This window comes from Aotus nancymaae, unplaced genomic scaffold, assembly GCF_030222135.1.
Source record: "Aotus nancymaae isolate 86718 unplaced genomic scaffold, 86718_ANA_hifiasm-v0.15.2.pri h1tg000004l, whole genome shotgun sequence".
NCBI lineage: Eukaryota > Metazoa > Chordata > Mammalia > Primates > Aotidae > Aotus > Aotus nancymaae.
The window spans coordinates 16,512,276-16,528,677 of NW_026988415.1; the positions used below are offsets into that span (position 1 = coordinate 16,512,276).

Consider the following 16,402-nt stretch of genomic DNA (forward strand, 5'->3'; position numbering starts at 1 on the left):
TTACCTATTTTGTTTGAAGTCTTAGAAATCTGGTGTGTAATTTATACTTACAGCCCACCTCCTTTTAGGCTGGCCATATTTCAAGTGCTCAAGAGCTATATTTGGCTACTGGAGATCATATTGGCCAGCACAGGTCTAAAACCTCTAGTGGAGTTGTTCCTGTAAGGGTGGAGCTACATTTGTTCACATGCAAAACCAAAATCAAAACCAAAAAATGACTCAGTATGTTTCTTAGCCCCATGCTCCGTGCTAGACACTGAAGTGGGGAGACAAAAGGGTGCGGTGAAGCCTCTGCCGTAAAGCAGTCACGTGAAAAGTGGTGAAAGCGTTTTCGTTGTAATTTATAATGTGTCCAAGCACAAGGCAGTTGTTGTGATTAATTCTCAAGCAAGTGATTTCGGCAGTATAGGACTGTGAGTTTAGAGGAGAAAGTAATCCCTACTAATTGAGAAAGTCATGGAGGACAAAGGACATTGGACAAAGTATAATATCTGTCTGAGATGGGGAAAGAGTAGAGCAAGCAGTTCAAGTGGGGGAGACAGCTTGAGCAAATGTACAGAAGCATTGTGACATAGAGAGTAGATTAGCTTGGCTGTAACTGAGAATTCACATAAAGGAAATTGTAGAAAGAAAGATGGGATTCCTTTTGACTGTATTACAGAGAGTTGGACTATATAGAGAGATGGCTAACAGACCTCAGTTAACAACAGGGAGGAAAATAATAATAGCGGCTAGTATTTTCCTGATTAGGGGCCAGTCTCTGTACCAAATTCTTTGTATTTTTTTTTTGTCATTGAATATTACAAATAAGAAAGTGGATTCTCTAGAGAGGTAGAAGAACTTGTCCAAGATCACACATCCAGAAACTTGGCATAGCAAAATGTTGAATCCAGAGCCTTCTGAGTTCAGAGCATTTACCTTAACCATCAGCAGATATGCTTCTGAGAATGTTGGATGCAGTGATTTCTGTGTTTGATTAATGGGAGGCCCCCCCATCCCTACTGACAAAAGCGCTGCCAAAGTTCCGAGGTACCACCTCAACATATGGCAGAGAATTTCCAGGCCAAGGATTCTCTGCAGTTTGTTTCTTCAGAACAGATAGGAATGGGCCTTTTAGCATGATGCCCCTGGACGTTGACTGAGGTCATCAACTCAGGTCTTTACAACCCACTGCCTTCCTTTGTCTCTCCTTGTATACCCCAACATCATATTAGAATACTGGGATCTCAGAGACCATTTAGTTAAAGGCCCTGTTCTTATAGAAGAGAAAACAGAAGCTTAGAGAGGAAAGACGGCTAGTTTGCCCAGAGTCACAGAGTTTTTGAAGTGTCAGAGCTGGGGCCCACATCAAGACTCTTTCCACTCAATGAGCTATGCTAGTGTTGGCCAAAGGCCTTCTCCATAGAAGGCAACAAATTCAGATTAGGAAGTGTATTTCAATCACTAAGTAATTGTTTTAGCTTTCTAGGGTTAACAGTTGACAAACTTTATCTTAGACCGTAGGTATCCCTCAATTAAGAGATGGATTTCAGCAATGATTGCTATAAAATGAGTTTCTGGTAAGTGGTCTCTATAGCCTTATGGATTTCAGTAAAATCAGATGTCCTTCAAATGGACAAAATGTTGACCCTGTTCAATATAATAAAATGGCACTTTTGAATGCAGCAAGTCTTTTAAACTCACATTTAAAAGAAAAGCAATGATTTTTAAAATTAAAGTTTAACGGGACCCCTTACTTGGAATACGGTTCCAGTTGGAGAATAAATCATAGAATAAAAACACTTAGAGTAACAACAACAGCAAAAATACTTAGAGTAGCCATAGAGTAGAGGCCAGACCTTCTGGCAGATATTCAGGATGTCTTCCTTATCTGACAAACAATTCACAACACAGAGTGGTTAGTCTCTCTAAGTCTGGCCTCAAAGGTCCCAACATTTTGATTTCCTTTACCCTTTTTCTTCTGACTTTGGCCATAATTTCACTTTATGGCCTTGCTCCAGCCTTCTTTGTCCAAAGATACACTGTCTGCTTTTCCACTTTGCTTGGAAACAAAAACATTTTAGAAAGCTAAAGCCTTAAATAGCTAGTTTCTACTTAATGTTTGCTGCTTATCCTTGCATCTGCTGGGACGTGGTGCTTGTCATGCTTATGCAGCACAAGAAGGGACCAAAGATGCAGAAGACAGTCCCTGCCATAGTGAAGCATAGTCATTTTAGAGGACAGGACTAAAAAACACGAAGCAATGAACAAATCCCAAAGAATACAAAAGTGTGCTGAATGATGCGGTGCAGATACTTCTAAGAGTTATTTAGGTGTAGCTGGACTAGATTGTTTCTGCATTGCATCAATAGATTGGTCCATGTTGATTATTCCATTTCACAATTTCTCAGGGGTGGACAAGATAGTAGAGTTCAGGCCCCAAGTTTACCAAAATAGAAGTTTCCCCCATCAACTAATGAGTGGATAAAGAAAATGTGGTATATATACACCACGGAATACTACTCAGCCATTTAAAAGAATAAAATAATGTCTTTTGAATGAAGCTGGAGGCCATTATTCTTTTTTTTTTTTCTTTGAGATGAAGTTTCACACTGTGGCCCAAGCTGGAGTACAGTGATGTGATACCAGCTCACTGCAACCTCCACCTCCTGGGTTCAAGTGTTTCTCGTGCCTCAGCCTCCCAAGTAGCTGGGACTACAGGTGTGCAGCCACGCTGGCTTTTTTCTTTTTTTTTGTATTTTTCGTAGAGACAGGGTTTCACCATGTTGACCAGGCTGGTCTCGAATTCCCAACCTCAAATGATCCACCGGCCTTGGTCTCCCAAAGTGCTGGGATTACAGGTGTGAGCCATTGTGCCTGGCCTAGAGGCCATTATTCTAAGTGAAGTAACATAGGAGTTAAAAAACAAAATTCGTTTGTTCTCATTTATAAGTGGGACCTAAGCTATGAGTCTGCAAAGGCATGCAGAGTAATACAGTGGACTTTGAATACTCAGAAAGAGGAAGGTGGGAGTGGGGCCAGGAATAAAAAACTACGCATTAAGTACAATGTTTACTACTTTAGTGACAGGTGCACTAAAATCTCAGAATTCACCATTATATAATTCATACATGTAACCCAAAACTACTTGTACCCCAAAACCTATTGAAACAAAAGAAATTTAAAAATATATATAGCTCCATTTCAGCTTGAGAAATAATTCTTAGAGGAGTGTTCCTAAAGTGGGTTCTAGTCTCCATGAGGTTTCTGCATTAAAAAGGACTCCATGGTCAAGCCATTCATTCCACAGCTTTCTCTTGGCGACTTAAAAGACCTCGTATAGTAAAGGCTATACAGCTTTGAAACTTTTTAATCAAAATCTTGCAGTTTTTAACTTTGACTTTAACCCAGTATTAACCAAACTGGTCTTCCTACAGAGCCCGTATTTCATAGTCCATGTTCTATGGGCCTTGTGGCCGAAAACACTGGAAAATGCTGCCTTACAGCGAACTCTTGGCTCCCCAGTAATGGCTAAATGCCTGATTTGGTTACAGTTCTGTCAGCCCCTGTTCCTTCCAGATGGGAATCTTCAGCAGGAAGTGAGAAAGAGAAACCAGCCCAAGCTATTTCAACAATAGGCCTCTGACTGAAACAACCTCCCTGGATGGTTGATAAACATTTTCCCTGTCTTAAGGGAAAATCATGCACAGAAACAAGCACATATAAATAATTTACCAAGCTGTTATATGCTATAAATAACAAACCTGCTAAATAATGAATTAGCCCAACTGCTGATTCATAGGTAAATGTCTCTTGTAAAGCAGCATTTTTATGGATTTTACAGCTTAGTTAATATCCACTCATATTTCATTAGGACACTTCAGGTGAAGTATTGGGGTAATAATCTGGATATATTTGAAAGTGATATAGCACATATCAGGAGCCCAGGCAGAGTTTGGGGAGCTGCCAGGATCCTTTTCTCTTAGCAAGAGCATGAAGAAAGATTGTACTGGGCTTTACTCTTCTCCTTCCTCCATGGTCTTGGTTTGTCCAGCTCCTCAGTGCAAGCCTGAGTTGCTGAGCAGGATGCGACTCTGAAATCAGAGAGGGTGTCCTCTCTGAGACCACGGGCAGGGATGGAAGGAGAGGTAGCTCTGGGCCAGGGGAAGAAAGGGACACAGAAATCACTTTGACCTACTTGACAGAGCCAGTTCTTCTGAGATTTTATGACACAGGTGTGCAGACTCTGGAGCTGAACTCTGGATATTTGGATCTTTACAACTTATTAACTTTCTGACTTGGGCAAGTCATTTATACCCTCTGTGGCTCAGTTCCCTCATCTGCTAACAGGGACAATAAATACCTACTTTTGGGTTGTTATGAAGATCAAATGAGTTCATATTGTCAAGTGCTGGAACACTGCTTGGCATATAGCAAGTGCTTTTATTTATTTCTTTTTTGAGATGGGATCCGACTCTGTCGCCTAGGCTGGAGTGCAGTGGTAAGATCTCAGCTCACAGCAACCTCCACTTCCCAAACTCAAGTGATCCTCCCACCTCAGCCTCCTGAGTAGCTGGGATTATAGGCACACACCACCACACTCAGCTAATTATTGTATTTTTAGTACAGACAGGGTTTCGCCATGTTGCCCAGGCTGATCTCAAACTCCTGGGGTCAAGCGATCCTCCTACCTTGGCCTCCCAAAGTGTTGGGATTATAGGAGTGAGCCACCATCATCTGCTGGCAAATGCGTTTTGAGTACAGTATTGGCTGTTATATTTGTTAGAACTGGACTCTTTTAGATTCTTCACCTTGGCATTTTTCAGCTCTAGTGTTGGATTCTGAGAACCTAGACCCTAGGGGTTGGAGGGCCTAGGTGGGGAGGGGGTCACTCAGATACCTCTTCTTGCCTCTAAAGAATGGAAATGGGGAGACTCAACTGTTGCTGAGGGTTCTCTGCAGTGTAGAGAGAGGAAGGGATCCCACATTCAAGTTGCCTTGTTCCCGCTTTGAGGCAAGTTCCCCTCGCTGTCTGATGAGGCAGGGAGAAGTAGGGCTCTCTTGGCCCCAATGAGTGTGGTGTCCTGCTCCAGGGGTGTCCCGGAGCTACTTTCCAAGTAAAGGCAAGCTGCCAAAAAATGAGACAGGTAAACACCCTCTCTGAGCCTAGCGTCTTCCTCTTCTAAATGGGGATAAAAATGCTTACCCAGGCCGGGCGCGGTGGCTCAAGCCTGTAATCCCAGCACTTTGGGAGGCCGAGACGGGTAGATCACGAGGTCAAGAGATCGAGACCATCCTGGTCAACATGGTGAAACCCCGTCTCTACTAAAAATACAAAAAATTATCTGGGCACAGTGGCGCGTGCCTGTAATCCCAGCTACTCAGGAGGCTGAGGCAGGAGAATTGCCTGAACCCAGGAGGCAGAAGTTGCGGTGAGCCAAGATTGCGCCATTGCACTCCAGCCTGGGTAACAAGAGCGAAACTCCGTCTCAAAAAAAAAAAAAAAAAAAATGCTCACCCACAGGATTGCTGGAACCTTCAGTAATACAGTTGCAAGCCGTTTACTCTAAACAGCAACACAGACAAAACGCCATATAAACACAAAGGAAGTGACGCAGAATGGAGAGGCGGCTGACCTGGAATCTGAGGCTCAAAAGCAACACAGCCCAGGCCCTAGAGGAGCAGCGGAGGGAGGGCGCATTTCCAGACAGCTAGCCGGGGCGAGGTGGAGCTCTGCACGGTGAGAAGCATGCCTGCGTCCCAGAGCGAGGGTTCGCTCCTGGGGGACTTACCCGAGTATAAAAGTTTATCATTTTACAGCGGTTGAAATACTGACATCAATATCAAAGTAAAAGCAAGTTTTACATAACAATCAAAATACAAAAGACTGAAGGAAGAGACCCTGTATGAAAAACGGGCAATTGAGCGAATCGAGACTGCGTACTCGCGGCGCAATGGAAGATGGCGCCCGCCCAACCCCCCGCCAGGTGACTAGTCATTGTAGGGAGCAACTTTAGATTTGCAAAAGTGTTGTAAACAAGTTCTTGCCAAACCAATCCCTTCCTTTCTGCGAGGCCGCAGGCCGCTGCTTATGAGGACGCCAACTTCTTGGCTTGTGCTTGGACCCTCTTCTCATACTCCACTCTGTTTTGGCAGTAAATCGAGTAGGCCTCTGCTTGAGCTGGGTCTTGGATATTTGGTTCATTTAGAAGTTCTGTATTCCTAATAGGATCTGTTTGATTGTGATGGCTGGCCTCCAGTCCTTGTCCTCCTCTAAGATGGACAGGCACACTGTCCCTGAAGGGTACACATTTGGGTGAAGTAACGGTGGTTCAAATTTACATTTCGGTGGTGAAGATGGATAGTCATCTTTGAAAAGCATCCGTAGTTTAAACAAGCCTCCTTCCCACGGAGTCCCTTTCTTTCCTGGAATGGCGCACTCCCAGTTCATTAGGTTCATCGTGCCATCGGGATTTTTTGTTGGGACAGCCACGAAACCAAACGGGTGGTCTTTTCTCCACGCTTTCCTCTCCTGAGCTAGTCTGCTGAGGGCGATCCCCGACATGTTCGAGTCCCTCGGGCGGCCGCGGTCCCGGCGAGCGTCGCGGACAGGCGGAGGACCTAGCGGGGCGGCGGCGGCGGCGGCGGCGCCGCTTCCCTTTGTCTCCTGACTTCCCTCTGGAGCCCACTCCGCGCGCAGCCCCAAAGTTTATTTTTATTAAATAAACCTGTTCCAACACACACACACACACACACACAAAGAATGGAAATGGGAAGCAGGAACTATGATTTCATTAGAGTGAGGAAAAAGCACTTTTGATGATCTCTCAGTAACTATAAGGAAGAAATATTCTCTTATTTAAAAGGAATGTTACATATCTTTGTTAATGAGGGTTTTGTGTGGGTGTAGGTGGTGAGAACTATCAGTCTAATCACTTTGAAAAGGAGGAGATCTGAATTTCATAATTAAAGCCTAATTTGTTAACGGAAACTGATGCCAAAAAACAAGATGCTACTATTTCCTCCTTGCAGTGACACTGAATGTTTTAGGCTGTGGAGGGTAGAAACAGGACATTCTCATTGTTCCAGTTCACAGGGGTGGACTTAGAGTAAATATCCTGCCCAGTTTGCCATCACACTAACACTGTAAACCCTACCATCAGCCTAATGACCGTTCAATTCTGATTGAATGGAAGAGCAGCTCTGGCCCTTGATCCAACTTGTGGTTGATTACAGTGCTCATGCCCCATTACCCCAAATATTCCTATCAATTACCGGAGCGAGCATTCATGCTTATGCACCATCATAGATTTAGCTCATGCCAGTGGTTCTCTACAGCAGCCGTCTGAAGCTCCTTTCGCCCACAGCTCCCTGGATAACTCCACCATTCCCTGCATGCTAGTTTTGTGGTTTGGTCTTCAGCCTGCTGTCTTGTCCTCTTTCTCACACGTTGCATTGGCTTTCTCAGTTGCCTACGTGCAAAATCTCTTTTCCATTCTACCTGTTTCTATCCCCTGGGCTCAGGAATCTCTGAGCATCATTATTTGTCCTTTGGCTGCCCCCTCTCCTACCTACCTCCATCTTCCCTAGCTTTAGGACAGACTTATGATGATGCCCAACTTCCTGCACTTTGAACTAGGGCCCTATTAGGGTTTTTTTTAATCCGTCTATTTTGGACAAAGACAATAGCAGTGAAACAGGGGGTCTTTGGATTGAGAGGCTCAGACTCTCAAAATCCTAATTTTTTTTAACTATCTGGCATTAAGGGGCATAGTCTGCTTGCCTTCAGTAGATCTCAGGCTGGGGTGGCTCGAGGTGCCTACTAGGGCAGCCAGTTTGCATAGTGCCTTCTAAAAGGAGGGAAGAGCCACCCTTGCTGCCGTATAGCCTTCGTCCTTGGGCCTTAGGACGAAACGCTTCAGAGCTCACAATTAACATTTGGCCAAGCCCTTTCCTCACCCCCACCCCTGTGAAGTGGGAAGAAATATGGTGGCGTGACATTCACTTTGACAAAGCTCTCTTTCTTTTCTCTACTTATCAAAAAAAAAAAAAAAGAAGAAGAAGGTAAAGAAATAAAAACAGTTGCTAAGCTACTGGGTGGGCTCTATCGGTGTGTTTTGTTGCCATCTTGGCATTAAGGGCTCGTGCTATCACATATTCAGCAGCTTAGACTAAAGGGAGGAAAGCAAGGTGCTTGAGAGGGCTCTTTTGCAAGTTCATTTATTTGTCAGGTCAAGTGCTTGGCTCTGGGATGGCAGGGGACGTGGAGCATGACAACTGCAATTCCGTCTCCAGGTGGGAAAGTAGAAGGGAGGATTTCTTCCCAATCCTCAAATTCTTCCAAAAGAGAATGCTGATTTGGAACCTTGTCTTTCTTTACCATTTATTTCAGAAAGATTGGATCTCTAGGAAGCATGGGTCATGCTCTTAGTTCTCTGGGTATTGTCTTTTGCACACATCACATGCAGTTGGTGCTACTGATGGGGACTCGATACTAGCTGGCTCTGCTGAGCTCCTAGCTCAGTGTGCCAGTGTGTTGTGTTGTATTTAATTTTTTGTCTCCAGCATTTTCTTTTAAAGCTGGTGAATCCCAGGTTATGAAAGTTTTCATTTAACAGCATTCACATAATCCCTAAATTCAGCATGGTTTAGAACTTGTTAGGTCTGTTTGCTATATACAAATGCCATACCTCCAGTTAGTACTGAGGAATGATTTCCCACTCCTGGATTAAAGGCATTAACACTGAGAATGGTGGAAAGAAAGCCTATTTCCCAACACTGCTTTGCAACGTCGTCTAAATCTTTCATAATGGCCTAATCCACCCATTGCGCATTGGTTCTCAGTGTGGGGACAATGGCGGCATTACTGATTTTAGACTTGTTTTCGTCAACTAGCTCATTCTGTGTGGAGTTGAGTTTAGGAAAAAAACCATAAAAATTAATGCAGCCTGGGACACCCTCTGTGGAGGATACATTGAAAATACATCTTAAATAAAAGCCCAGGAAATTGTCCTTTCCGTCTTTCACCTGTCAGAATCAGCAATAGAATTCTATAGCCATTCAGTGGCATATTTAATTAAGCAACCTATCTGCTGAATGTGCTGAGGGTTGGCGACAGTGCTTTTCACTGCTGATTTGGATGACAAAGGATACGGTGAGGTATTCAACAGTCTGGTGGAATGGAAAGAAACTCCCAATTGGTCACACCTACCTATTTCTCTTGGTGTGTTGCATCAGCTCCGATAATACAGAAAACAAGACTGGCTTTTATGCATTGAGAAAGTCAGTAGACACCAACCTCTCGCCTTTTGCTCTTCCACAGCAAGCCCTGACTGAGTTTTGCACACATTTCCATTATAGATGAATAGATTTTATTTGTAGGTGGGAAACTTGAGCTTGTGATTTTCAAGAGACAAAACCTCCAGCTGCTTGTTTGAATCCTAGTGCAGAACAGTTCCTTCCTGACCATCATTCTTTATTTTGGTGGCAGTTATTGCCTATGCCTAATGTATTATTAGTATTAGCGGCAGTTTTGCAGTATTTACCTGGTGCCAGGCATATGCCAAGGCATTATCCCTCTTACCAACTCTATGGGGTAATATAGATGTGAATAATTTTTCAGATGTCAAAATTGAGGCTCAAAAAACTTATGTTACTTGCGTAAAGTCACTCAACCAACCAGTAAAGGGTGAGTCAAGCTTGGAACATAGAGCTCTTTCACCCTGCAGGCCTCGCTCTTAACCACTGCTTTTCACTGTCTCTCTTGAAAGTCGAAAGGGTTTGCCTCCCCAGTACAACTACTAATAACTAGGAGTTGGGGCACAGGTGTATTTAGGATTACAAGCCTTTTTGGGGTCTCTCCCACAAAATTGAGCTCTTCACCTGGGTTTTATAGTGCCTTGCAGTATCCATAAAGCCCTTAAAACTAGATAAAAAAATATATGTGCATATTCAAGGGAGATAGGCCAGAGTTTTCATCAGCTTCTTCAAGAAGTCCATGACACACAAAAGGGTTAATAACTTCCACATACACCTAAAGTGCATATAGCACCTGCCAGGCATGACTGTGATGCATGAATATGTGTATGAACTTAAGCAAAATCATTTCATTCTCACCAGAGCTATTGGAGGTAGGTGTGATTATCATGTACATTTTACAGAAGGGGAAACTGAGACTAAGAGATGTTATAAAGCTAGTAAGTGTCAGCACTGGAATTTGAGGCCAAGCAGTCTAGCTCCTGCTTTTAATCACTTTTAGCTGCAATTTCCTTTTTATTTACTTGCATATCTCCTAGCACATTTCCTGACACATAGTGGGATGTTTATTGATATTTGCTGAATTGAATTTATTTGCATACTGCTGGCTCTGTGTAGATTTCATCTTAGGAATCATTCTCAAAGGTGTGACTCCGTAAGTCTTGGTTGGACGAATGAAAAGAATCAACATGGTCAAAAGACAATTTATTAGAGTTTTTAGAGACAAATGGCTTGGCAAAGTATAGGCATTTTATTTTCAGTCAGCGTTCCCTGGAGGGCTGTTACACTGATTTCCAAGCCCATTCTTCTCCCAACTGACTCACTAGACCGTTCCAATTGGTTATAAGGTACCCCTGAGTGCGGACTAGGTAACTCTGCAGGCCCCATGAATCTATGTGGTTTCATGTCCTGATTACTATGCATAATTTCCCCTGCCTCTTATTTCCAAGTGACCAACCAGAAGCCACCCAAACCTTTTGCATATTGACATGATTCAAATGTAAGTCTCTATAAGGTATGCCAGGCTTATTGAGGGGAAGATTGGGGGAGATGCAAATCCTGTTCAACCACTTCAATGCATGTTGACTGTAGTTGAGTGTCTAGGATGGAGCATTCTAAAAAATCAGAACAAAAATTGGCCGTGATTGTGAAGAGTGTACGGTGAGTTGGCAAGCTGGTGAATAACAAGGTGGAGCAGCCCGAGTTTTTAATCACCTTGATTACATGTTCCAAGGTTTAACTTTGTGGCCTCCACTGTTTCCCTAATTTTACCTGCTGGGATCTTATTTCACTTTTCATTTTATTCTCTAATCACCGCCGATTAGAGCCCTGAGTCCATGCTGGTTCTGTTGCCTGCCTCTCAGCCTAATGGGCCTCTTTGTACTGAGGCACAGAACCCAGCTGGCAGCGAGACTTCCTAGGGCCCGGAAGCTTCATTACTCTTTGTTGGCAGTGAACTCTAAAGCTGCTGGCTTTGGAGCTGGATTTTCTCAAGTATAGTCGCTTAACATTTGGTCTCAAAGTTGATGTTTTTCAGATTTTTTTTTCTTTTTTCGTAAATTAATCAGATGCATGAGCTAATTATAAGCCAGCAAATATTTTGAGAAAACTTCCCTCCAGTAGAGACCCTTGCAGAAACTTCAGACTATTTTCCCAGTAATTAATATGCTCCTTTTATTTCTTTTGAGGTGGAAAACAGTCATTGACAATCACTCCCTACCCATTTGGTTCAAATAACTAATTTTGTACCTGAAGACTAAATTACAGCAGTGACACCATCTTTTCCTATTAGGTCTCTCACTTGAAGAATTCAGAGCAATTTATAACCTTTGAATCTTGAGGACTAGTTTAATCTGTTAGTGGGCAGCATAGCAGTGATTATTGTTATCAGAAATACAGTTAAACCTCTTTAATTAAGCCCCTATTAATTCAAAAGGTAATAATTCAGACAGTATGGAGAACAAATCTGAAATGTCTGTGACAAGAAGAAAGTAAGTTGGCAAAGGGGTTATTTAAACTGCCAAGTAGAACACACTTTTAGAAGTGCCAGTTCATATGCAAAGAACTGGTAAGTACGCACAAATTGTTCCATTAATAGACTCAGAATCTTAAGATTAAAAGCTATGTAGTACAACTGTTCATCACTCAAAAAACATTTGTTGAGTAACACTATGTGCTGAGCCCTGGGGATACAATTTTTTTGGTAATAGCTTCATTGAGATATAATATATATACCACATAATTCACTCATTTAAAATGTACAGTTCAATAACTTTTAGTATATTCACAGAGTTGTGAAACCATCACTACAGTCTATTTTAGAACATTTCATTACTCCAGAAAGAAATTCTGCATCCTTTAGACATCACTTTTCCATCCCCGTATTGCCCACAGACCTAGACAACCACTGTGGGGATACAAATTTGACTAAAACACAGTACCTGCTTTTGAGAGGTTAACAAGCTATTGAAGGAGACATCAGGTAGATCAAGTGTACTTATCATAGCATCATAGAATGTTGACATTGAGAGGCACTAAGAAGATCATCAGTTATAATCTCATTTCACATATGGGGAAACTGAGGCCCCAAAACAGGAAATGACTTGCCCAGGAACAAAAAATTAACAAAGCCAAGACTAAAACTCATGTATTCTGCCATCTTAGCGTGTTGCAACGTTAATTACAATACAAACTTCTGGAGCACGGTAACAGTTGAAAGCATGGATTCTAGAGCCAGACTGCATGGATTTGATTCTCAGCTTACCTTTTATAGGCTGTGTGACCTCAGGCAAGTTACTTAACCTCTCTGAGCTTCACTTTCCTCATTTGTTGTTTCAAAATAATAATGGTAACTACTGTAACTACCTTATAGGACTCTTGTGAAGATTAAATGAGTTTCTGTATAAAGTACTTAGAATAATGTTTGGCACAGAATAATTGCTATATAAAGTGATTGTTATTATTTCATTACCTAGTTATTAAATATAAAAATACACATTTCATAATGTCCTAAAATATATTTTAAATATTTGTTCTTCTGGTTTTAAATCCTGACTGTACTCGTACATAGTTTCTATTTCATTTCTTCCAACATATATTTTTGAGTGTTAGGGGCTAGGTATAAAAATGATGTTTAAAACAGAGTTCAAATGCCTAAGCAGTTCAGTCAGGTCAGAAGGAAGGTGAAAGGATGTGTAGCTATAAATCAAGGCAAGCAACAGGAAGTACTCCAAATAAAGTATGTATGAAGCATAAAGGTTATCAGAAAGGCTTCAGGGAGGCTGTGGCATTTGACTTGGGTTTGAAATGTGAGCCAGATTTCATCAGACTGAAGAGGGTGAGAGAAGAAGACATTCCAGGCTAGGTAACAGTAGGAGTGGAGGAAAGAAAGTATTTGCCATGGTTGGGGATATTTGCAACCCCATGTTTACAGCAGCACTGTTCACAGTAGCCGAAAGGTAGAAGCAACCCAAAAAATAAATTTTAAAATAAGTTTTACCACCATTTAAAAAAATTCCTTCTAGAGCCACCGTTTTAGCTTGATTAGGGTTTCCTGGGTTGTTTGTAACCTTGAGTAGTGGCTCTTCCCACTGCTGACATGTAGCAAATCCAGAGGAGACACCTCGTATAAGAGATACCTCTAAGGAGAACTATGATTTGGGTTTGTGTGCACTACATTTAAGCCGGTTGACATATCACCTTCTGTCTCACTGCTGTGTACACAATGGCAAAATGATGATAGAACTTGAAAGTGGATGAGAACCAATCACTTGGAGAACTTGTTAAAAATGCGGATTTACAAAATCATCCCTTCCACCAAACTAATTTAGTAGGTGTATCAATTAGTTTGTGCTATGTAACAAGCCACCCCAAACCTAAGTGGTTTAACATAACAACCGTTTATTATTTTTATAGCCTATGAGTTGGCTGGATGGTTCTGCTGATCTGCACCAGAGTTGGCTGATCATAGCTGGACTCAGCTGCGGTTAGCCCGTGGGTTAACCAGGGCTTGGCTTTTCTAGGATGGCCTCTGTTGGGATGACTTTAATCTGCTCTATGTGGCCTCTCATCCATGAAACATCAACCCAGGCTTTTTTTTTTTTTTTTTTTTTTTTTGTGGTGTGGCAGGGGTCTAAGAAAGCAAACACAATAATATGAGAGAACAAGCAGAAATGCACATGAGCTTGTGTCTTTGCTTGCATCTTATTTACTAACATCCCATTGACCAAAGCAAGTTACATGTCTGAGTTGAGATTCAGAGTGGGAGGAGTGTACAAAGAGGGCATAGAGAGGTCACTGATTGGGCCTACTAATGCAGTTAATCTACTACATACAGCAGGTTTCAGTAAAGACTCGAAATCTACATATTTAGCAAGCATCTCAAAGTGATTTATTTTTCTTTCTTTCTTTTTCCTTTTTCTTTCTTTTCCTTTCTTTTTTTTTTTTTTTGAGACAGGGTCTCACTCTGTCACCCAGGCTGGAGTGCATTGGTGCCATCACAGCTCACTGCAGCCTCAAACTCCCAGGCTCAAGCAATCCTCCTGCCTCAGCCTCCCAAATAGCTGGGACTACAGGCATGCACCACCATGCCTAACTATTTAAAAAAAAAAACTGTATAGAGATGAGGTCTAATTATGTTGCCCAGGCTGGTCTCAAACTCCTGGGCTCAAGCAATACTCCCATTTCGGCCTCTGAAAGCACTGGGATTATGCTTCATGCTATACCTTGAAGGCATTATGCTTCATAGGCTATAAAAATAATAAACAGTTGTTATGTTAAATCACTTAGTTTTGGATGGCTTGTTAATAGACGTTAGTTTGAGCCCCCATGACCAGCCTAAAGTGATTCTGATGCAGGCTATCCCTTGACAATATTTTCAGAAATTTTATTCTAGTGTCTCTTAACACCAAGATTGGAACCAGCGTCATTGAAGGTTCAGAAAACTGAAGACTGAGCAGGGGAGGGGACACTTACTCTTTTCCTTATTTTCAGCTTATGATTCAGGCCTCTTGGTCTCTTGGAGGCAGATGCTGAAATGAACCCTCTATCTGCTTTTCGGACAATCTCATATAATCATTTACTTGTTGCAAAGAACAATGGAGTTGGATTAAAGCTGATAAAGTTGTTATTTTTCAATGCAGGTCAGGAAGGTATTGTTGGTTTGTTTTGCATTGCTCATTATAATATGTATTTCTGTCCTGGGGAAGCTCATAGTAATGGAATGAAGCATCGAGGTGGTTTATGGGCCATGTGATAGGATCATAAAGTTGGGGTTGTTGCTTAGACAAGATCTTTCTTAGAGTAGTAATCCAAGCAGAGAGAACACGGACAGGAAAGAAAAGAACTCATAAGAAGAAACTTCGGTTATTCAGCCAGTTGTATGAGGTTTTTATTCCTCAGATCCTTAGTTAAAATGTGGGATTAGAGGCCTGCAGGTAACGCCCAAATTCAGTAAAGGCAGGGACCATGATGCTGTTGCATTTCTGATACCAGTCACGTGCCAGCCACATTGTCAGTACTCAAAACGTATTTGTTGAATGAATTTCTGCCAATTGATGGGATCCACTCTCAGAGATTCTGATTGAGCAGGATAAGTAAATAGTGTTCTTCATTGTGTGGTCCCTGAACCATCTGCATCAAAATCACCTACAGGGCTTGTTTAGAAAACAAATGCTAGGGCCGAGCATGGTGGCTCACGCCTATAATCCTAGCACTTTGGGAAGCCTAGGCAGGAGGATCACCTAAGGTCAGGAGTTTGAGATCAGCCTGGCCAACACGGTGAAATCCCATCTCTACTAAAAATACAAAAATTAGTCAGGTGTGGTGGCATGGGCCTGTAATCCCATCTACTTGGTAGGCTGATGCAGGAGAATGGCTTCAACTTGGGAGGTGGAGGTTGCTGTGAGTGGAGATCACACCAGTGCAATCCAGCCTGGGTGAAAAAGTGAGTGAGACTCGGTCTCGGAAAAACAAAACAAAACAAAACAAAGAAACAAAGAAAAACCCAAACAACAACAACAACGACAACAACAACAACAAAACGAATGCCGGAGTCTCACCTTCTACTTCTTGTGTTTGATGCATGAGACGTGTAAACCCTAGTTTACACATTTCGTGAAATCTGGGACTATATGTAACTGGCACCAATGCAGTCTTTTGTGGAGGCAGTGGTGCGATTATCATTCTCTACCCTTGCCTCAGCCAAGAGCCTCTAGAGGGAAGGCTGTGGTCCAGTGCAGTGACCTGAGAATCCCCACCACATGCGTTCCACACATATGGAACTAGGGGCAGTCATTTAGCGTCTCTTAGCCATTTAGCTCCAATTTCTTAGTTTACCATTTTTGTGGAGTTTTTCTTTGGGAACCTGAATTTAAACTAATGCCACTTTTTTGTGTTCCTTATTCTAGTTGGTAGGAATTTGATCTTGACCCTAAAAGCAATGATAGGTTCCTACAGTTCTGTAAAGTATCTATTGCTTCTGAAAGGCTTTATTTCCCCATTATCTTTGACAATTTAGATTTTCCAAGTGCTGAGATTTTGTAGGAAGTGGAGCCATGAGTCCAGGCAAGTGGGGTAGCCTGATAATGCCCTCTCACTACACATGGGGCCGGAGATATAAAGACTTCAGAGTTTCCAGATCAAATAATCTCCTTTGCCCTGTGGACTT

The 16,402-nt window shown here is 42.3% G+C and overlaps 1 protein-coding gene and 1 pseudogene across 2 annotated transcripts in view; one reads left to right on the forward strand and one right to left on the reverse strand.

Moving 5' to 3' along the window:
* HS6ST2 (heparan sulfate 6-O-sulfotransferase 2) overlaps nt 1-16,402 on the forward strand; it is a 321,641-nt gene that overhangs the window by 126,081 nt on the left and 179,158 nt on the right. The window lies entirely within an intron of this gene.
* LOC105721659 (SUMO-conjugating enzyme UBC9-like) lies at nt 5,971-6,563 on the reverse strand (annotated as a pseudogene).